Here is a 22,793-nt window from a genome sequence, read left to right as displayed (position 1 = left end):
TCTCTGTACCAAAGGGATCGGGGTCGCTGGGGAAGTCAGCCCTCTCCTGCGCTCCCCGTCCCCTTCCCCCGGGGCAGACCCAGTAGTGCAGCATCAGGAAAAATCTCTGCTGTGGGTGCTCTGCCTCCATGCACGAAGACAAGAACTCACAGACCTATCGAATTCTACGGGGATTTTATTTTCATAAAAATCAGTGGGTATTGTTTTTCTGCTGGGAAAAAAAGTACAATAAATGTGGATACTTCTTGTTTAATAGGAGAAATAATAGTAAGTCTCAGATCGGGGTATTTCACCTGGATTTTCATATGCCTCATCTAAACTTCTTGGAAGAATATATACCCCATTCATTCTCATGAAGTGAAAGGCTAGGAAAAGGCAGCTGTCATTTGTCCTGTGGTTACATTTCAAAACCATCCTTAGAATTTTAAGGTGCAGATCAAGGGAGGTGCATGTTGTTAAGTGGGGATTCATCACCAGCACTCAAGACTCAATAGCCTTGCTCCTAGCTCCTATTCAGGGGAGGAGGCAGATCTGGCAATTAGAATAAGGTGTGACAAATGCGATGGTGGGCGCAGGCACAGCACTTCAGCCAGGTGGGAGGTCAAGGAAGGCTGTCCAGAGGATGCGGTGTGTGAACTTGGTTCTACAGATGAGGAGGCGTCAGTCAAGCAAGAATGAGGGCAAGAGTGTTCAAAGGAATGGCCTCATCCAACAAGTTCAAGGAGTTGGGTCTGACTGGTACTGTTAGGGATGGACTGTACGTGCCACCTCAGGGAGCACAGTGTGCGAGGCTTGGGAACTCACCCTTCATTCTAAAGCTGTGGGGAATATGTCACTTTCCTAGGGCCACCATAGTAAAGTTCCACCAACCGGGTAGCTTCAACAACAGAGATCTATTGTCTCACAGTTCTGGAGGCTGGAAGTCTACCATCAAGATGTTGGCAGGGTTGGTTCCTTCTGACGGCCAAGGGACAATCTGTTCCAGGCCTCTCTCCTAGCTGCTGGTGGTTTGCTGGCAATCTTTGGCTTTCCTTGGCTTGGAGCTGCATCACACCAATGCCTGTCTTCATCTTCATATGGTGTTTTGCCTGGGTGCGTGTCTGTCTCTGTGTCCAAGTTTCCTCTTTATATGAAGATGCCAGTTGTATTGGATCAGGACCCACCCTAGACCGGTATGACCTCATCTTATCTTGATCATCTTCAAAGACCCTGTTTCCAAATAAGGTCATATCCACAGGTATTAAGGATGAGGACTCCACCATCTTTTGGAGGGACACAGCTCAACCTGTAACAGGGAGCACAGTCTGTGTGTGGACAGTCCTGCCCAAGCAAGACCAATCAGAGAAGGCAGCCAAGAACAAAAGGTGGGTTATCTTCCAGGATGGGGTCCAGAAGCTCCCGTTGCTGCAGCTCCCCACCCTGAAACATTTCTTCCCCGCTCTGTTGAACCTTGGTTCTTTGAGCTAACCTGGAATGTGGGACTAGCCCCAGAGAACACTCTGCAGAGAAGCAATTACTTTTAAGCAAAATAAATCTATATGTGTGTGTATACGTAGGCACACATATTTGTTTCCAAAAAAGAAATATCTCTGTGCCATCACTCACCAACATTAAACACTCTTAGAGGAACCCAAATCACCGGGCGCTGGGGAGTGGGAAGAGTACTGACTTGGCCAGCACATGTGCACATGGAAGGCGATTCTGAAACTGTGTGCAGGCGTTCCTTGGAGGAGAATATAACTGCTGATGTGGCCAGACCATGAGATGGTGTCAAATACTCCTTTTAACTGGGCTCTCTAAGCCAGTGAGTGACTCAGCCATTTAAAAATAGCAATCACTGCTCATTACTTGGTCTTTGCAACTCCTTCCCTGTCTACCATCACTCAGGGTGTGCCTTTTCGGGGTGGAGTCACCACTGCATGGTAGGCAGAGCATCGTGATCAGGAGTGTGCTGCTGTAGTCAGGGCGGCCTGGACTCAAGTCCCAGGTGGGTGATTTCTGGGCCATTGGACTCAGCCTAGAAGCATCTATTTCCTCATTTGAAAATGAAGGTAAAAAATACCTCACAGGATCTTTCTAGGGATAAATGAGGAAATGCAAGGAACTTGTAGGGTGTAGTGTTTGACAATGTAAGTTATTAATGAATTCCATCTGTGATGTGGATGGCGGTCCAGTGTACAATACTGGCTCACCGCCCCACACTAGAACACAGTAGGACCCCCCACCCCCCAAACACACACACACTGTTTTCATTCTAGGACCCGTGAGACGGGCAGGGTCTGACCATCCCTCCCTCCTACATCACTGCCAGGGACACTAGTGTGCGACTGTGTCGGACTCTGATTCATGCACAGAAAATGGAGTAAAATTCTCCATATGGGAAAATCTGTATTTGCAAGATTAAAAGTCGTTCACTTGTTCCCTCAGGTAATTATCTGAGTCTTTTCTTAACATGTGTTTTTATTCATTCTATTTCTTTTTTGACATTGATTTAGAAAATCTGCTCAGAACGTACCCACACTACTGCATTTTTCACCACATTGAAGAGATCTAGCAGAGTGTTGTCTCTTCTCACTCCCGGGATCTGTTCACTTATTATAACTTTTATGAAAGGCCCAAAATGTAAAAGGGAATAAATTTCGAGAGCTTCTGACAATTAGACTCGACTGTTAGTTTCATCCAGGGATTTAGGAAATTAACATTATAATATGAGTTTTTCACGTTTGCATCACCTCCTCTTATTGTTTGACACACAGGAGGGTGGTATGAAATACCTGCGAGATGAAGGAATTAAACTGTTGCCAGGTGTGTGTGTTTGTTTGTGTGTGTGTGTGTTAAGGAAGGAGGGCCAATCATTTGGGGTCATTCGGTTAAAAAAAAAATCAGCCATTAAATTAGAACTCGAGGTGTACAGACAGTCTAGAAGTAAAAGTCTCACTGTAAGTAGGAGTAAAACATCTCTATTATGAATCGAGACCCTATTATGAGCCAGGCTCTTTGCTTACTGCCTTAGCTGGTTAATCCGAGGCTCACAGACCTGCAAGGATGACTGTCTCCATATTACAGTGAGGACACGGGGTCCGGAGAGGCCAATGACACAAATGATACCAACAGTAAGTGGCAGCATGGAGCAGGGACCCAGGTCTGCCCTGCTGGACCAATGTGTTTCCCATTCACTGTTTTCCTGTCCCCCTTTCCTGATCCACTCTTACCAACACGCGGAGACATCCCTCAGTGATGTGTGGTGGCCTGCTTGTTTTGTTCCTGGGAGAGTTAAAACTCTGTGTATGAAGAGAGTGTTCATTTGAAGACAGAAGACCCCAGTCCTACATATTTTCAAACCAGCCTATTGAATGAGAAAAATGGCCGCAGGGAATCCCGAGGGGGGAGTAGTTCCTCTAAGGCACGCAGACCATCTGGCATGCTTTCAGATACTGTAGACAAAATATGCTTCATCCCCACCCCCAAATTATCCCACAATGTCCATTTGGGACCAGCATTGGGCCGGACGTGGTGCTCACTGCGGGACAAACACTGTCCTCAGATGAATGCTCTGTTCAGTTGAAACCAATTCTCACAACAACCCTGGGGAGGAAAATATTATTGTCAAAATTCTTCACTTTACAGGCAACAAATAAATGGCAAGCAATAGGATATATTGGAGTATATGAGGAAGCCATTTGGTGTAAACCTAATTCAGCCTGACTTTGTTTTTCCAAGAGGGCCTGACGTGGCCGTTGGGCATGCATTGTATATCTGCTTTAAGCATTTGCTGTGTCCCAAAGACAAGAACAAATGCCCTCATGTTAAAGGCAACTTCCCCCACGTTGGCATTTCCTTAAGGATAAGCAGCTCTCCCTAGGCTAGGAACTGATTGCCACGCTCACCTGTGACCAGCCAGCTTGAGACAACAGACCTGCTCCCTGCTGTGTGCATCGAGACAGCAGACCTACCAGCTGTGTCCTCAATCGCTGTGCCGACAGAGCAGTCTCCTGACTGTTGTAAAAGGGACATTTCAATCCTATGTGAAACATGCTCTTTGAGGGTATATAACCACTCTGTACACCCCACTTCTTTGGTGCCCTTCCCTCCTTGGGGAAGGAAGGCCCTGGGCTATATGGTCTTCACATTTGGCTCATAATAAACTCACCTCAATTTTAATTTATAGATTGGGTATGGATTATGCTCGTCAACATAAGTGAAGAAGTCGTTAAGGAAGGCTCAGAATCATTAAGAGTCTTGCCCAATAATAGTAATTATGGACTGTGGAGCCAAGGCTTAACCCCACGACTCGTTAAAACAAAACTCACTCAGGACTTTAGCAAGACACCCAAAAGCCACTTCAAGGCCAAGGGCCAGTGGTGCCCAGAGGAGCCTCCCTTCAGAAAGGATTTCGGAGAGGTGGGAATAGGGCATTCTTGCCAGGAACTAAGGGGATTAACAACAGTATAAGGACTTTTCCAAACCGTGCTTCCATGACAGCAAAGTACTTCATGGGAAAGGATCATTTGGAAATTGACATTCCCCACAATCTGAAATGGAATAAAAACAAGATCCAGAATGAAACTGAAAACCACATAGGTAAAGGTTAGCAAAGGCCACTCAGCCAATTCTGGAAGAGATTCAGTTTACCCAAAGGTCAAGTGTGAATGCACAGGCGAGGCCAGACACACAGCTGACATGGATGCCATTGGCTCTTCACTGGACACCACTCTGCAGAGCCTATAACAACAAGGACACAAAGAGATGCAAAGCTTCCTGGCTCCCATCCTCACAGGGCTCAAGGTCAAGTGAGATTTACAGTGTGAACAAACTACAGTGCTGTAGGAGAGGATGGGAAAATTGGCACACTATAAATTCTTAATCAATGACAAGAGCAATAGACGAGAAATGACTGATTAGGTAAAATAATGTCCCTCTCAGGAGAGAGAACTTCTGGAAGTTTTGTTTGCTGGTTCCACCTGGCACCCAAGATCTTGGCAAATGATCCTTGTGATCCACAGTGGGGAAAGGACTAAAACTCAACTGTGCTCAGCGGCCTGAGAATTTTTCAGGGACAAGACAATGAAGGTGCAGTTTGAGTGAAATCTATTTCTCTATTCTGCACGACTCCTAATTCATTTTTGGTGCACAATGAATGTGAAATAATAATGTGATATTTTTATTAATGACAAAGGAGGAATTAGCATGTTACTGAAACTTGCAGATGATGCTAGACTGGGAATTATTACAAACACCAAGTAGGAGAAGCAGACAATGAAGAGGGACAAAAAAGAGGGAAAGTTACAGCAAAGCAAACTTCTGTTGTACAAAACGCAAGGAAATGTACCTGCAAAAAAATGCACAGTGTGGGGAAGCCCACAGTGAGGCTGACAGGCCTGGAAGGGAGAGCAACTCCAATGCAATGGATTTGGGAAATGCTAGAGGTGTGAGTGTGTGATGAAGACGATAATGGGGATAAAGTACAATTACTCCTGCTGTTTTAGGTGAAAATACATTTAATTCTAAGTTTCCTTGTTTTGGTTGCCCTTCGGAAGCCAGATGTGACTTTGCACTGGACAGTGTGTCTGTCCTAGGGGTAAACTCACTAGCAGGTCAGGTCCCAGTTCTCCATCCTTCCCTTTACGTCCTGGCCTTGGTCAGGCCCTCTGCTGGGGGCTCTCAGGGGCCTCCTAACTTGTCTTCCTGCTCCCACTCTCCTCCCCTCCCACCATACTGTCCCTAGAATGTTGTCTTTCCCTGTCATGTGGTGCTTCTGTTAAAATCCATTGAGGATATGAGCAGAAGTCCTTCAGACGCCATAATGATTCTCTCCACTGAATCGCTCGTTTTCTCAGTGCCTCTGGTGAAGTGGGTACCGTGGAGGCAGGGATGGCTCAGTACTTCAAGAGAGAGAAGCACATTATGGCTCAGAGAGGATGTCTTGTAAGTGACGTAACTGGTGGCAGCAAAGCCAACATAACAACCCACGCTGCTGAGCAACTTGTGCTCTCTTGTCTCTAGTCCTGCAGTTTAGAAGGAGGAGCTCATTGGTTGTGTTCCCCAGGCTGAGAGCGTGTATGAGGCTTGTGCTGTGACAGGGAGGGGGCCACTCATTTCCTGAAGACCCTCCTGTTCCTCATAATGCCTAACTTGTGTATGACACGCAACAGCTCCTGCCCAGAGGCCCGCACATGCCACTGCGTATACGATATTTAGTTGAAGCTAGGAGTTTGCTATATGTTTCTTTCCGACATTTGGTTCTCCATTAGTTTTTTCCTCTCTCCTGCAGAGCATTAAGTATCTCTTGAAAATAATTTCTGTGAAGTACTTCCATGTGCATTTAAACTTGTTCAACATAATTTTTCAGTTTTCAGTGAACTTGCAAAAGTCAGTTTACACATTTGCAAATGGCTATAATTCTTTTCTTTGATTCTCATGTGATTTTCTTCTCTAGCTGGTATATGATTTTAGAGTTGGAAGGGATCTCAATAGGCATCTATCTCCTTTATATTGAAAATGTGGTTTTAGACCAGAAGCATCGGCATTGCCTAGGAACTAATTAGAAATGCAGAATCTCAGGCCTCACTTCAGACCTGCTGAGTTAGAATCTGGATTTTAAGAAAATCCCCAGGTGTTTGGTGTGCACATTATATTAGTTTTCCATTGCTGTGTAACAAATTAGCAAAACCTTAATGGCTCAAAACATGTTGATTATCTCCCAGTTTCATGGGTCTAGAGTCTGTGAAGTGTAAGTCGGTTCTCTGCTCAGGGTCTCATCAGGTCATAAATGTGTCAGCTGGGCTTTGTTCTCATCTGGAGCCTCGACTGGGGAAGAGTCCATGTCCAAGCTCCTTCACAGAATTCATTTCCTCCTCTATGCCTGAGGTCCCAATATTTTGTTGTCAGCTGGAGGCCACCCTGGGATCCTAGGGGCTTCCTGCAGTTCCTTGTCATGTGGATTTATTCAAAATGTTTGCTTATTTCATAAAATCAGCTGAGAAAATCTCTCCCTAGTGTATGCTAGCAAGATGAAGGCCTATCTATATAATTGTGTGTGTTAGTGTGTAGATATGTTAATCATGGGAGTAACATCTTTGCCTTGGTTAGAACCAAGTTACAGATCTTGCCTACACTCAAGGTGAAGAGATTATATAGGATGTGAACATACCATAGGGTCTTTCTGCCATGCAAATAGAAATTTGAGAAGCAACGATCAAATCTAATGTGACCACATCCCTCACAGGTGTGAGGATCTAAATCTTTACATCTGAACCATTTTCCTAGGTGACACAACTGGATTTCCTACTCCTCTCATTGGCTTTTAAACCACTCTCACCAGCTTCTACACTCACTGTTCCATGCAGACATCTCTTGCTAAAGTCATCAATGACTTCTCTACCACCAAATCCACACATGCTTGTCTTTGCCCTTCCTACATGGCTTCTTGTCAGCATTGCCAAGGCTGACATTTCCTCCTTGACAGTTACTCTCTTCCTTTGCTTTCCTGTATTTCTCACTCTCCCAGTTTCCTTCTCACCTCTCTGGCAACTTTTTCCCAGCATCCTTTTCATGCTCTTTCTTCTCTTTCCAGCTTTTTAAATGATGGAACCATTCAAGCCTGAGCCCTGTACCTCTTCACACTAAACTTTCTCTCCCAGATGATACCCCCCTGCCACCTCCTCAGCCCAGACCTCTTGTCTGAGCCGCAGTCTCAAACACTGAATGACTCACACGCAGCATCTCCCCTCGACTTGGTCTGAAAGGTTCTTCAAATTACACCTTCCCCTAAATCAGCGTTTGAAATCATCATCCCACCTTTAGTCTACTCTTTCTCCACAGTTCCATAACTCGATAATGGCTTCCTCATCCACTCTCTTGTTCCTTCTCAAAATCATCCTTGACACTACCCTCTCCATCATTCCTAACATCTAGTCTTTCACCAAGTTCTTTCCATTCCATTCTACCCTCTAAATATCTCTCAAGCATGTTTATATCTTACTATCCACATGCCCATGATTCTAAGCAAAGCTAACATCCTTTCCTATCTGGACTCTGACACAGGTGATTCTGATCCCCAGTGGGCACCATTTATTGAGTCTTCACTTTCCAGACTGAACATTGCCAGTTCCCGGTTCCAACCATTCCTACGATTCTAAGTTGGTTCTCAGGAACGGAACTGGAAATCCCAGGTCCATTCTCATCAGTGGAGAATGGAGTTCACTAAAACCATGCAAGCAGCAAAACAGGCCCTGTTCTGGTGAGGGTCTCTGGATCTTCCCTGAGCCTTTTATACTTGTACTTTTTTTATGAGCTGGGTTTCCCTGCTCAGGTCCTGGGCAAGCACACCCATCTGTAACCCAGGGAAGTCTAGTGAGGATCTTGGTGGAGTCTTTGCTCTGTCCCACTATCTAATCAGGAGACTGAGTGAAGAATCATGGGCCTGACAGATCTGGAATGTTGTTTTCTTCCTCAGCCCCAGCCCATGGTTTGATGGTAACCAATAACCCATAAACTGATTTTAACATTAGGGTCAATTATTTTATTTCTCTCTGGCCTTTGTTCTCTTAGAAATTGGACAGCTTGTAAAATTTACTCACCGGGTAGAGTGGAGTCTCGTGGTGGCTGTTCTGATCTCATTACACCGTCTTCACGATGCTCACTGTCCGTTTTCCTGTGAGGGCATCCCCATGCCACACTGGGCCTCCGTCATATCAGCCACTCACATACACATCCTGTGATTGTGTCCCCTATGTGCCTCCCTGACTACCTTCCCATTTCTTCTTCCTCCTCCCATCCACCATCAACTTCTCAGGCAATTTTTCACTTCCCTCAGTATCTCAGGAAATCTCTCCCTTCTCCAGCTCATGACCAGGGAAGCCCATGACATTGTGTCCATCAAGCCCTAACCTTTGATATCTCAGAATGTGACCGTATTTGGAGGTAGAGTCTTTAAAGGGATAATTAAGTTAAAATGAGGCCATTGGAGTGGGCCCTAATCCAATCCGACTAGTGTCCTTGTAAGAAGAGGAGATCAGGACACACAGAGAGACACCGGGGGCATGCGTGCACAGAGGCAAGACCTTGTGAGGACACAGAGAGAAGGCAGCTGTTGGCAAACCAAGGAGAGAGGCCTCAGGAGAAACCAAACCTGTCACACCTGGATCTTAGACTTCCAGACTCCAGAACTGTGAGACAATAAATTTCCTGTGTTTAAGCCACCCAGTCTGTGGCGTTTTTCTTAGGGTGGTCCCAACAGACTAGCACAAGGGCACTGTGCCAGATTCACCGCTCATTACATAGTTTGGCCACATGCCAGCTGTCTCTCCTCAACCCACCCCATCATTCTCCATCCAAGGATAACTTGCCTCTTAAATCTCTTCTAGGTCCTTCTAGTTCTGAATCCTACAGCGCTGATCCAATTCCAGCTTTCATTTTCAATATTCTCTCAGCAGTGTTTCCTGCTGGACTCCTCCACTTCTCCCTTCTGCTAGGGAATTGCCATTGCATATTTTGTTTATAGTTCTTGACGCCAACAAATAATTCAAATTCCATGTTTTTCCCACCTGGTCATGGTCTCCTCTTCCCGTGCCTCAATGCCTGCTTTTGTGGATCTTCTAGTGCCTTCCTTGTTTGCAGATATCAGGTATCTGCATGCATTGCAGTCAGGAGCACCTTGCATTCAGGACCGTAGGAAACCTGTGCTGCAAAAGCTCCCTGAGAGTCTGTTTCCCTGGTGCAGAACTTGGGCAACCTCGCCTTGGAGCTCTTACATCTGTGGAGCCCCCATCTGTCAAGATCCGAGACATTCCTTGCCCGCGACTGCAGAATCTGACCCCTGGGAGCTCCTGCCAATCTGGTGTTTATCAAAGAAACTGCTCATACACTAACTGGAGGTGAGAAAAGAGGCTATGGAAAATACAATTACAGCCTTAGTAGTGGCAAAATACAGGCTTAAAGCTATCATGCTTTGTCTTTGTGCCACTCAGAACTTTCTATATCCCTTATTGGAGAGACTGACACAGTGCATTGTGTTATACACAATATATTCCAAGTTGTTTGATGGCTGACTTGTTTTCTCTGGATCTATCTAGCCCGGCACCCGATGCACACTGAAGGCTTAATATTTGCTGAATGAGTGCTCTGTGGTTCATTCCAGAAGCAAGAGTTGGGGATGGCTTAACTAGGAAGGACTTTTTAATCTGGAGGAGCAGAAATTGGGTGGCTCTTTAGCAAGGGTCTTATGGAAGCATCAGGGCGTCAGGCAATCAAGAGACCTGGAATTTCATTCTTGGTTCAGTCACTCGCTGAATGAACTTGGACAAGCATTTTCTCTGAGTCTCAAGTTTCTTATTTATTAAATAGTGAAAATCACCTCCATTCTGACCATGAGCTTGTACCATGCGCTAGGTACTTTACACGTGTTATTTAATCCTCACAACACTGAAGACTAAAAATATCTTCTTTCCAATGTAAGTACCAGCAGTGGGTCAGGCTCTGTGCTGGAGGTTTAATGTGCAAAGACGAATCAATATGATGCCCAAGATGGCTGCCATGGGACAAGCTCATCCTGCAGACTTAGAGACAGGACAGCTCCAAGAGCTGAGATTTGAAGAAGGAAGAGGAATTAGGTAAGAAATGGAGGAGAGAGAAGGAAAGTAAAAACCAAGAAAAGGGTGCTCCAGGCAGACAGAATAACACAATAGCACAGCTATGGTGGCCAGTTTTGAACGGAGAAGATATATAGGGGAATGACAAAAAGAAAGCCCTTATTAGATTCTTTTTAGCTTTTTATTATGGAAAATTTTGAGCATATACAAAACTATATGGAATAGTATAAGGAAGCCCTATGAACTCAACACTCATCTTCGACTATCACCAAATCATGGCCGCCAACTCTGGTTTTCTCCATATCTCATTCACTTTCTCCAAACTTTGTATTCTGAAGCAAATATCAGATATCTTATGATCAACCCGTAAATATTTCCCCTGGTGTTCCTAAAGGATAAGGACTCTTTTTACTAAACATAACTCTAATACTGTTATCATATCTAAAAAACTTAACAATTATTACTTCATATCATGAATCTCTAATTAGTGTTAGTCTCCCCTATTATTCCACAGATTTTATATTATTTGGTTCTAATCAGAAGCTAGGAAATGTCCAAACATTGTAATTTGTGGACAGACCTATGTCTTATTGACTCTATAGCTTTCTCTTCACTCTAATTTTTTTCTTGCAATATTTCTGCTGGAAACCTGGAGTGGTTTTTCCTACAGAGTGCACCGCATTCTGCATTCCACCAGCTGCACCCCTGCGGTGCTGTAAGCATGCTCCCTGCCCTCTGCTCTCCCTGCAGGTGGTGTTTAGATCTACAGGTGCATTTAAAGAACTTAAGGTGAGAGTTGTAAAGTGGATTGAGAGGAGATAAGATGAGGGACTTGTTAAGAATGTTGTGGATGTACCAGGACAATATTGTCAAGTATTACAAAAGATTTTCATTCTTCAGTGTCTTTCGCTCTATCAACCCCAGCCTTCCCCCACCACCCTAAGCCCAGCACTTTCTAAGTCAGGCAGCAGTGAGGGTGTCCACGCTCAATTTTCTGGGTAGAGTTATTACAACAAACATGCGGCGAGAAACAAGAGCTGAGTGACAGCTTTCAAGTTCCAAAAGAGACTTTTGACGAAGATGCAGAAAGGCCTGTATAGACAGAGGCCTGGGCACCAGATGGAGACAGATATCTCCATCAATGCCCTGATGTTTAGGTGCTGGTAGCCAGAGACCAGCAGTCAAATAGAAACCCCAACACATTATAATGAGAAGAGATGCTGACAACTGAGAACCCAACACTTTCCACTCAAGGCTTTGTCAGTGGGGAACAAAGACCACATCAAAGGGAGAAAGGCTAAGCTAACCGGAAAAAAACAAATGCCCTGAATTGATTGTTTAATATGAATTGCATAAAATTTAATTTTCTGCTCGTGAGCAAAAGGAGTGCTGGAGGTAGAAAAATAAAATTAGGTTGTTGTGGACATCTGAATCTGTGGTGAGACTAGTGTAGCTGTTACAGAAGCTACGGTTAGGATCTGGAATCGCTGACACAGAGAAATGGCACCCTTACATGATTGTTGCCCATCACATCAATGTCTTGAAGCATTATCGTCTTGGAGTTTCAGCCCTTCATTTAAAACAAGAGCTTTCTAGACTGAATTTATGTTACATATAGTTCCACCGACTGTTTCCTCTTTCTCCCTCACACTCTCCTTTCACTTTTTTCTCACATTTCTCTTCTGTATTTTGCCCCTTGTTTTAGTGCTTTCCTCAAAACTTTGGAAAGTCTAAGATTTGATTCTAATTTCCTTCTAAGCATAAAGGTTTCCACTTGGATTACACTGGCACTGGGCTTTCCTGGAAAGATGTCTGCAGCTGGAAGGAGCATGACAAAGAACACATGTTGCGGTTCCGAGTGGATGAGTGTGTCCGTATGACCATTAGCCATTCTCGAAGCACACGGTAACCTGCTGGGCTGGATGTTTCTTTTGTTCACCCTAAATTCCAAAGGATTCAGCCAGACTAAGAATCCAATGCCCTCTAAAGCCTTTCCCTCTTGCCAAAACTTCAGCTAGAATAAACCAACAATGAAATGGAGGGAAAGATCATTGTGTTTTTCCAGGGCCCTAAATTACCATTCCAGATTTAGCTCTGATTTTTCCAGCTCATGCTCCCTAACCCCAACCACATTGTCCTTCACTGTTTCCAAGACTGCACCAAAGACGCATGGAATTTCCATCTCTCTCTCCTCACCTGGAAGAACTCTTAACCTCCTTCAAAAGACCTGGCTCAGATGTCTCAACTTCTGTAGCGCCTTTTCTGTCAATTCAACTGCCACCCTACCCCACCATCCCTGACTACCAGCTGCAGCCCCTCCTTTCTCCTATGCCCCCTTAGCATTTGGTCAAGACGCCATGTTGGCACTTGAGGTGAACTGCAATGACCTATTTATGTGTCTGTATTCCTCTGTGGAATGCAGTTTCCTCGAGAGAACATGGCGCCTGAGTCTACCATTTGTTTTTCCTGGTGTCTAGTAGGTGGGCACCAAGTGATTTCTAAAAAGGCGGATGGAGACCGTAGAATCATAAGGCAAATAAAACAATATTTTGATGACTTGGACTCTGTGAAGGTAGTGGCCTTCAAAATCCTAGTCTTTTCACCCCTGACATTCGTGTGAGCTGGTCACAGAAATAGAAGCACTGCCAGCATTTCAGACCTGAGCTTGATTCTCAGGTCCAAAATGATTCCCAACCTCCAGGCAAAAGCAGAACGTGGCACTCTGACAACTCATACCAAGCTCCCTTATGTAAATATTTTTCTGCACAGTTTTGTGTCTCTGAGTTGGGGTCTGACTTCCAATGTCAGCACAGAGTCCTGACGGGAGTATTATATGTCCACCAGGCTTCAGTTGAATATTTATGAATATTCTGCGGTAGCTGCCTTCTATTGTTCCTGGAAGACTTTTATTATTTAGAGAGTAATCAATCATATTCTGAGGGAAAATGCAGGAGCCAAGCCCCATGGTGAGGTTTATGATGGCTTTTTCTTCCCAGATGAGCAAAATAATAACCTTTTCCAAAGAATTGCTTATCTCCTCTATCGACCTGCACCCATTTCCCTGGGCCAGGGTGGAATTGCATTACCAGGCAGCCAGCTGAAGAACAGGAGTTCAGCCATAAGTCTCCTGCTGCTAGATTTTGCTATTTCTTGGTACACTCACTCTTTGGAGTTCCAGATTTAAACCAAAAACTGAAACCTAGAATGACATCTCACACTGGTGAGGCCATTATAGCTCTTCAGATGACCCAAAAGAAAAATGAGAAATATTTCTAGAATTTTAGAGGTTTATATGGGAGAGTGCCCACTCTGGGCTTTACACATATTATTTTATATCATTTTACTCTGTTCTAGATAAAAGAAGTAAGAGAGAGTGTATCAGCTTGCTATTGATAATTAACAAATCATCCCCAAATTCAGTGCCTTAAAACGATGAGCATTTATAATTGCCCATGAGTCCAGTGGCCATGTGGGCCATCCTTCCAGTCTCCACAGAGCTGACTCAAGCACCTGTCATTGCCTCTGGGTCGGCGGGGCACATGGTTCTGCCAGTCGAGGCTGGGCCCTCTCGTGTGTTTGGGGCCTTGGTTAGGACAATTGGAGCGCCTCAGCTCTGCTTCGTGCGGCCTCTCCTTTCCAGCAGGCGTGGCGAGCATCGTCCTCGGCTGAGCTGGGCACAGGCGGGAGGAATGGGCATGATCTCTGGAGGTCTAGGCTTGAAACTGTTTTGTGTTAATTCTGCTGTGTTCTTGGTGTTGTTTCAATTTTGTTTTTTTGCCAAAGTAAATCTCAAGAATGTTCCAGAGTTAAGAAGTAGGGAAATGCGTTCTGCCTCTTGACAGAGTTGCTGTAAAATCACGTTGCAGAGTGTGTGGGCAGAGGGAGGACATCCACGTAATCAGTCTCGGATGTGTTCTTAGTACTCGACGAAAGGAATAGGAAAGAGGAATAGAAAGGGGGCTTTCAATCTTTACAAAGGAAGGTCTCAAGACATTGCACCTGTGGTGGGAAGGACATTATAGGCCCAAGTTACAATCAACTGATTACACTTGGGAAGAGAGCGAGATAGGTAAGATTTGCTCACCTCCGATACCGGAGTGCAAGGGGACAGTGAGATGGACAAGAGAGAGAGCAGAGAGCCACATCAGCTTCTTTCCCTGTATCTTCTAACCCGGAAGCGAATTCTCTCCTCTGGTCAGAGAGCTGATTGTGCTACAGTCCTATCAGTGGCTTCACTGATCCTCATCCAGTTCAGATAGGGAACCTCTCACCCCATTGCATATCTGAATGTCACCTTATGGATGGGGTAGTTTCCAGTAAGTGCCTGTGTACTCATGGATCATCTCCTTTTCCTAGAAACTATTCTTTTTTCGGAAAAAAAAATATTTTAAAAACCTATAACAATGACAAAAATTAAATTAGAGATATTCGTGGTCCGAGTACTGAGCAGAGATGGAAAATCTAAAAAGTTTGGTGTTAATCCTCAGGCTGAGTTGTAAGCAGGTGAGAGGCATGATCAGCTTTGCAATTTAGAAAGGGCACATCTGTCTGCTGTGAAGCTAACATTAGATCTGAGAGCACAAGGCTGGGTTTAGCAGTCGTCCAGGGAAGAGACGCTGAGTTCGTCACCAAGGCATTGGCAGTTGGATTGGAGAAAAGAGGATGTATTTAATGATGTACATAGGGTAGAACTTGGCAGTTGCTTAGGTGTGGAGGTGACCCCAGAGCCCTGGGTAGTGGATACAGGAAGAGGAGCAGGATGGGGAGGGGAGGGAGATTGTGGGTTTGGTTATGGACAGGTTGAGCTTGATGTGCACATGGGGTACCCAGTGGTACCTTGGGAAAGTACACTTCAGAAAGTAATCAGGGTGCGGGATTAATTTTTGAACCATTGTTATGTAGCGAACAGTAAGGATATGTGAGCCAAAGATGTGTCAGAGAGAGAGAGTTACCAAAGAGAAGAGGCCCAAGGCAGCAGACCAACATTAAAGCATGAGCAGAGGAAAGGCAACCCATGGAAGGGACACTCAGAAGTGGCCTGCGCGGTAGAGGGGAACGTAAGAGTAAAGAATAAAACGTTTCAGAAGGAGGAAATGGTCTAATGTCTAATGCTGCAGAGAATCCAGGGTAGGTCTTCCTGAAAGTGCCTGTTATTTATGGCCATAATGAGAGCATTGGTGATCTTGAAGAACAGATTGTAAGAAAGAATGGAGTCAGGGACAACAGTCTGTAGTAAATATACACAGCTGTTTTGTTTAAAGTACTTGTTATGTTATGGCAATTTAGCATGTACAAGTAACAATAATAGTGGTAAAAGCCAACCTTTCTTGAGTCATTAGCATGCCCCCAGTGAGGTGCTGAGAGTTTTAGGCACATTTTCTTATTTAGCCCCCCCAATCACACTGTGAGTTTGATACTCTCATTTCTAATTTGTAACAAGCACACAAAACTTAGAAATGGGAAGAAATCGGCCTGAGGTTGTGCAGCTAATAGTATGGAACAGAATTGGGTCCAGGCACTCTGACCCTGGAGGCAGCCCTCTTAACCAGTAAACAAACAGTAAATAATCAAAGAGTGGAATGGTGGTTACCTGGGGCTGAGGGGAAGGAGAAATGCGAAGTTACAGGCATAAAATTTCAGTCAAGCAAGATGAATAAGGTCTAGAGATCTGCTGTACTACATTTTACCTATGGTCAACAAAAATATAATGTACACTTACAAATTTGTTAAGCAGATAGATCTCATGTTAAGTGTCCTTACCATAATTTTAAAAAAAGATGAGGAAACTAAGACAGAAAAGTTAAATAAAGAGAAACTTTAGATTTAAAATAATGGTGGGACCTGATGATTGGCTTTCAGACATTATGGAAGAAAGGAGAATCAAGAGTGAGTTGAGGGGCTGGCCCCGTGAATGAGGGGTTAAATTTGCGTGCCCCGCTTCAGTGGCCCAGGGTTTAGCTGGTTTGGATACTGGCTGTGGACATGGCACCACTCATCAAGCCATGCTGAGGTGGCATCCCACATAGCAGAGCCAGAAGGACCCACAACTAGAATACACAGCTATGTCCTGGGGGGCTTTGGGGAGAAGAAAAAAAAGAAAAAAGAATTGTCAACAGATGTTAGCTCAGGTGCCAATCTTTAGAAAAGAAAAAAGAGTGAATTGAGTTTCAATTCTTCCAGACTGGAGGAGGGTATTACAAAACAACAAACAGAAGGATAAGAAATGAGGGCAGATAGTGATCACTTCAAGCATTGTTATGTTAGTCTGTGTCAAGGCCATTGAGAATAGAGGAAGAGCATTTCAAAATGGCCGACTGGGCTGGAGGCTCCCAGTCAGACAAGAGAAGGCAAAGGGAAAGTACTGGCAGGAGCCTAAAGGTGGGGCGTTGTACTGAGCAAAATAGCAGCTGGGTGTGAGTGAGGGCCTGGAAGAAGTCGAAGAGCGAGGTTGCAGTCAGAGAGAGGAGTTTAGCTTTCCTGCTCCTGGAGGGAACCATCTTGGAGTGATGACATCATAGCAGGGTCCCACTGATCAAAGTGAAGAGGGGCATGGAGAGTTGGGAGCTGAGAGGCTTGCACACACCTGAGTATCATTGATAAGGTCACTGAAGTCACCATAGACATGGAAGAGGATGTTAACTGACGTTTCCCGTGTTCCAGCCACTGAGCTGGCTGCATTTGCACATCTTATAATGCCTTACTCTCTCAGCAGCTCTAAGAGGTAGTCATCTCTCCATTTCACAGTGGAGGAGCCTGGGAACTGACAGATTAATTGATTTCCCCACTTCAACAGTAGCAAAGCAAGGAAACAATCCAGCTCAGCCGGCCTCCGAAGCCCATGATTTCTTGTGGGGCTCATTGAGCTGGGTCTCAGCGTTGAGCTGTGGGGAGCTGCAGTGGATGTGGCTCAGCACGTCTGACCATGAGGGCGCCTGGAACCACCCTCTCCACTGCCAGAGCTGGTTCTGCACAGGCCGACAGGACTGTCTCCCTCAGCTCCTGGGGGTCCTGGTGGGCCTGGCTCTCCAGTCTGTAGAGATAACAGGGTTCTATCACACTTACAGCAGTAAATCAATCCGGTTATTTGGTAAGAATTTTTTTTTACCAGGATTGGTTTTTCTCATGAGATTGTTCCAGCAATATTCACCCACCCTCCTGAGTACCTTCGCCACCTTCATTTCTTTCACACTCTCTCTTTCCCCTTCCTTCTATTTCTGTCTTTTTTTTCTCTCTGTATAACTTCTACCTTTCTCTCATTCTGTATGCCTGTCTCTCTCTGTCCGTCTTTCTCTCTGTCCCTCTCCCCATCTCATTCTCTCTCTGTCTGACTCTTTTGCTTTTATTTTGGTAGTTAAACTAGTCTGCTTGTGTAGGAATCTCTAGTCATTTGTAAATAATCACAACCTAGTCACCGTTTTTTATTTTTTTTCTCTCCCTCCCAAATTTTGGAGGGATGAGCACAAAGGGGTTTGAGTTCAGGTGGATGAGAGCTCTGGCCTCAGCTTGTATTCAGGAAGCTTCTGAAGAAAGCGCTCAATCTACACGATGGTGAAGACACAAGTTCTAATGGGACTGATGGAAGTTTCTTAATATCCCAGAGATTAACTCCCTGAAATATTTTAAATTGTGCTTTTAATGACAAGAAACAGCTTAGCTTTCAATATGTTGTCAACAGTTCTTGTGCTTGTTCTCAAGGTTTTGAGTTGTCCTTTTTCTGTGTGTGGAAAGATGCACACAATTGTGTCTCAAAGGGAATGTGGCATATGGTCGAGAAAGTCCAACTTGCTTTCCAAGTAACAGAGCTGTTCCCGTATTAATGGGACTGGATTTGGAGACTCTAGGAAACTTCTAGAAAAGATGGAGCTCTAAAGACCACTGCAGAGAGAGTCAGAGGCGCTTTTTGAATGAAGGACCACGTGAGGTCAGGGGAAAAAATGGGGTCTGCTTTGCAGAGTTCACCCCCTACTAGTGTCTACACCTGTGTGGATTGCCTTGTATCCCCCCAAAATGATACGTTGAAGTCCTAACCCATGGTGTGTGTGAATGTGACCTTATTTGAAAACAGGGTCTTTGCAGATATAATTAAGCTCTGGTCATACTGGAGTGGGGTGCGCCCTGATATGATAGGACTGGTGTTGTTATAAAATGAGGAAAATGTGGACACACACACAGAGGAGATTGTTGCGTGAAGACAAGAGACAGAAATTGGAGTTATGTTGTCAAAAGCCAAGGAGCATCAAGGATTGCCAGTAAGCCCCAGAGGCTAGGAAGAGGCAAGGAAGAATTCATCCAGAGTCTCCGGGGGAGCATGGCCTTGCTGACACCTTCATCTCCTCCAGCCACCCTGGACAACACCGAGTTCCCTGCTGAACACGGAGCACCTTCCCTCTCGGGCCCTCACCTGGCTGGTCCCCCTGCCAGCGATGTCTCCCCTGTTTTAATCCCCCGGAAGTTCTGCTCTGCCTTCAAGACCAGCTCAGCTCTCCTCTGGGAAGCCTTTCTCAGCCTCCTCCTCCCACCGCATCCTCTGATCCCTCTCCCTGTTGGGAAGTCGCTCTGCCTTGTTTGCCCCAGATTACAAATATGTCTCACCATTTGGAAATTAATTGAGCTCAGGGGGGCAGGAACAACCTCGTGTTCAAATCTGTGCAAAAACTGACATGACGTCAGAACACTGCTCTGACAGTGTTCTGACTCATATTCACGTTTATCACATATTTCTATATGTATATTATGATAATTTTCTGAAAGAGGGTGGTAGAATGTCCTAAGGAATGGGTGCTAAGGAATGGGTGACTTTTAAATTAACTTGAAGGCACCGTTGGGGATAGCAGTGTGGCTGTGTGAGGTCTGGTATTCTTACCCTGCACCAAGCAGAATAATAACCCAATGCTTGGCGCATTGAACGTGTTATTTCTGTGACTACTAATGGGTGCAATGAACGGATAAGCACTTGTACCACGCCAGGCACTCTTCCAAACCCTTCTCACAGGTGAACTCATTTAACCTTTACCATACCTTACAAGGAAGACATTCATTCTCCAGATCAGGAAACTGAGGCACAGAGACATAAATTGGCCCTCACAAGGTCACATCGTGGTGACTATGGAATATACACTGGCTTTCAGCTCGGGCCCTCAACCCTGGGCTGTGCTGGCCATGAGGACCTGAGGGAAGTCTCCTTCAAAAGTCAGCTCTTCTGACCCCAGTTCTCTTGCTCTCAGCTCCATTAACCCTCACAGAGAGCATCTTTCCTTCTATTTTGCTGCTTACCTGACTCTGCTCTCCATTCAAGAGGACAGAGCGTGTGCCCCATCCCAGGATGAGCCTGTGAGTTCCCAAGAGCGGGAGCCATTCTCCACATCCCTTCCCAGAGCCCATGTGGACACCTTGCACACAGAGGAACCAGGTTAAATTATAACGACTCATTTAGTTGCCTTTTCCTGGTTTCCAGGAGTTTGAGAGCCTACGCCAGCATAAATAAAAGCCAGTGGATTTCCATGGGCCAGAGCCTCTTCCCGCACCACTCACCACCAGGGCCTTATAGGAACTGTCTTCGTATAAGGCCAAACTGCCATCCTGCCTGTGCACCATAACCCCACCCCACATCACAGCAAAGGGACAGGAGGCAGCCAGACCCACATCAGGTATAATCTTAATATACGGTTACATGAGTTGAGTTACCATTGACTAGTTGACATGGTATTTTCATAGACATTTAAAAAAACATTCTTAAACTTTGTAGCTTTTTTAAAAAAAAATTTTGTAGCCAATAGTTTGTTGTTGGTAAATATTTTCCTGGGCCCTTACAAAGCTCTAGGCACTCGTTTTTACTGTTTACAGAATTGAACTTATTAAAACTCGTTCTGTGTCTCTCCTCCCATCTGGGTCATAAGCTCCGTGGGGCAGGAAGCTCGGTGTCTTTTTCACCCCCGGAGCCCCAGCACTGAGCAGAGTGCCTGAAACAACAAATATTTTTGGAGGGAAAGAAGGACTTCCTTTATCTTCAGAATATCTTGCAATGCAATGGGATTGAAGAATCAAAGAAAGACAGGGAGGAATGAGTTAATTCTCAATTGATTTTTCCTATGATATGGCTCGTTTTTTATAAGGTTAAGTATTGTTTTGTAGAACTTTTGTTCTTGTCACATAGATGTGTATGTGTGTATTTTGTCCCAGTTATGACTGTTGCTAACAAACCTTCCTGAGGCAACCATTTTATCATACTCGTGGATTCTATGGAGAAGGGTCGGGCAGAGTGCGGTGAGGATAGCTCATAGCTGCTCCATGACTTCTGTGGCACCAGCCGGAAGAACCAAAGATTGAGAGTCTTGGCCCCTGGTGCCAGAATCTTGAGGAGGCATCTTCATTTGTGTCTCATGACGGATGCCAAGTGGGGCCTTAGCTGGGCTGTTGGCTGGAGGATCCACACGGTGGTCTCACCGCGTGGGCCAGTTTGGGCTTCCTCCCAGCATGGCAGCTGGGCTCCAAGCAAGCAATGCTGCAGTGATGGCATTTTTATGACCCAGCCTCAGAAGTCACATGTCCTCACTTCCTCTGTAGGCTATTGGTAGAGTCAGTCTCAAAGGTTGCCTAGGTTCAAGGGAGAGGGCCCATGGGACGGGACGTGTTGTTGAGGCTTCTTTGGAAAGTATCATCAGTCACAGCAGGTTTACAACATAAAATATATTTCCTACTGTCCTTAGTGGTCAAAAAAGTTTGAAAAATCTCTGCTTGATATTGTCTATAGCATGAGTAAACTACGATTATTGTGTCCAGCTGTTTTGGTGGACATTTAAGTTGTTTCCAGTCTTTCCTGATTCTATACATGACACTGCAGGAGCCTTCATACCTGTGTCCCCACGTGAACATGGAGAATTTTGGCTGGAGTGCAAGCCTGTCCCCAGGATTTGTTGAGGGGTACGTGGCCGGTGTGGTTGAGGTTTAATTTTTTATGCTCAGGTTGTGTTACTATATAAGAAATCGCTTGGTAATATAATTATTTATTATTTTGTATTAAAAATGATGCTAATTTCTTACTTTATGAGAAGTTCTTTGTAAATATAGCTTTTTCCCCATTTTGGTATTGTAGATGATCCTGCAGCCACACTGCCGTCCGTGCTAGACCAATGATTTCCCTAGGAGTTTCCTGGAAGGAGAATACATGATTCAGACGGGACTAAAAGCGTTCTAAAGGCGCCTGGTGCATATCACCAATCTATAGGATGCTATCTTGACCAAGCAATGAGGATGAGACTAAAGTCCTTGGAGCCCCATTAGCATGGGTGTATTCAGTCCTCCTGAAGAGAATTAGGAGAGATTTAAAGGAGCACAGTGTAAGCAGTCATCAGTAGAATAATTCTTAGTTAATCACAGCCCAGCTTCTGAACACACGTTTAGGGATGGATACAGCCAGCCCCCTACACAGGCTGACAGGGTGGCTGTTCCCAGGTGTCTGAAGCACTGCCCGTGCCAAAGCATACTGGTAGGGAGTTATTGCAAATTAACAACATTCCTTGGCTGCGGGTGTCCTGTAGGATGTGCTGGGAGGAAGGCCATCCTGCAGGGGCCTTGTAGCAGTCTATGGACAGCGTTGTTTGTATAATATCACGGGCTTTTGTGGAACCACCTTCCTCCCAGCAGGTGGAATCTTGCAAAAATTAACTCCTCCCTGTTCACAGCGTCTGTCCCATCCAGCTTATCCAGCAGTCACTGGGCACTTAGTGTATGCCCGTCCTGTCCTAGGGATGCAGATGTATATTTTTTGTGGTTCTTCCTTGGGGAAGCTAGCCTACAAGGTGGAGACAGGTTTTGAGCAAACATTTGCAAGTAAGTGGGATCCTCATTGTGATGGATGCACATAAAGTTGAGGCTGAGTGGCTTAACCATCCTGTGGCTGCAATAGAATAGCCCCCTTGTGCTAAGTACGGTGGCAATGGGGTGGCGGGTGGCGGGGAGAGTTCCCAGAGGAGCTCGAATTCAAATTGGGTCTTGAAATATGACGTGTTTACCAGATGGACAAAAGAGGGAGATGATTGCAGGCAGGGACAATTAATTAACAAAAGTACTCTGTACATTGGGAAATGAATTGGGAAGTGATCTGGTGCTTATGAGGAGTGCCTCAGGACACAGGGAGCAGAGCGATTGGAACTCCAGTGCGGGGAGCTTTGTTTATCCACAAGCACCATTAAGTAACAGGGTGAT

At 45.1% G+C, this 22,793-nt stretch overlaps 1 protein-coding gene across 1 annotated transcript in view; it reads left to right on the top strand.

Moving 5' to 3' along the window:
- The window catches only part of RNF144A (ring finger protein 144A), a 169,720-nt gene that overhangs the window by 119,719 nt on the left and 27,208 nt on the right, over positions 1–22,793 (top strand). The gene's annotated exons all lie outside the window — the stretch shown is intronic.

The sequence above is a fragment of the Equus asinus genome, chromosome 6, assembly GCF_041296235.1.
Source record: "Equus asinus isolate D_3611 breed Donkey chromosome 6, EquAss-T2T_v2, whole genome shotgun sequence".
Classification (NCBI taxonomy): domain Eukaryota; kingdom Metazoa; phylum Chordata; class Mammalia; order Perissodactyla; family Equidae; genus Equus; species Equus asinus.
Note: the sequence above shows the minus strand (reverse complement) of the source record. Positions and strands in the feature narration are given on the sequence as shown.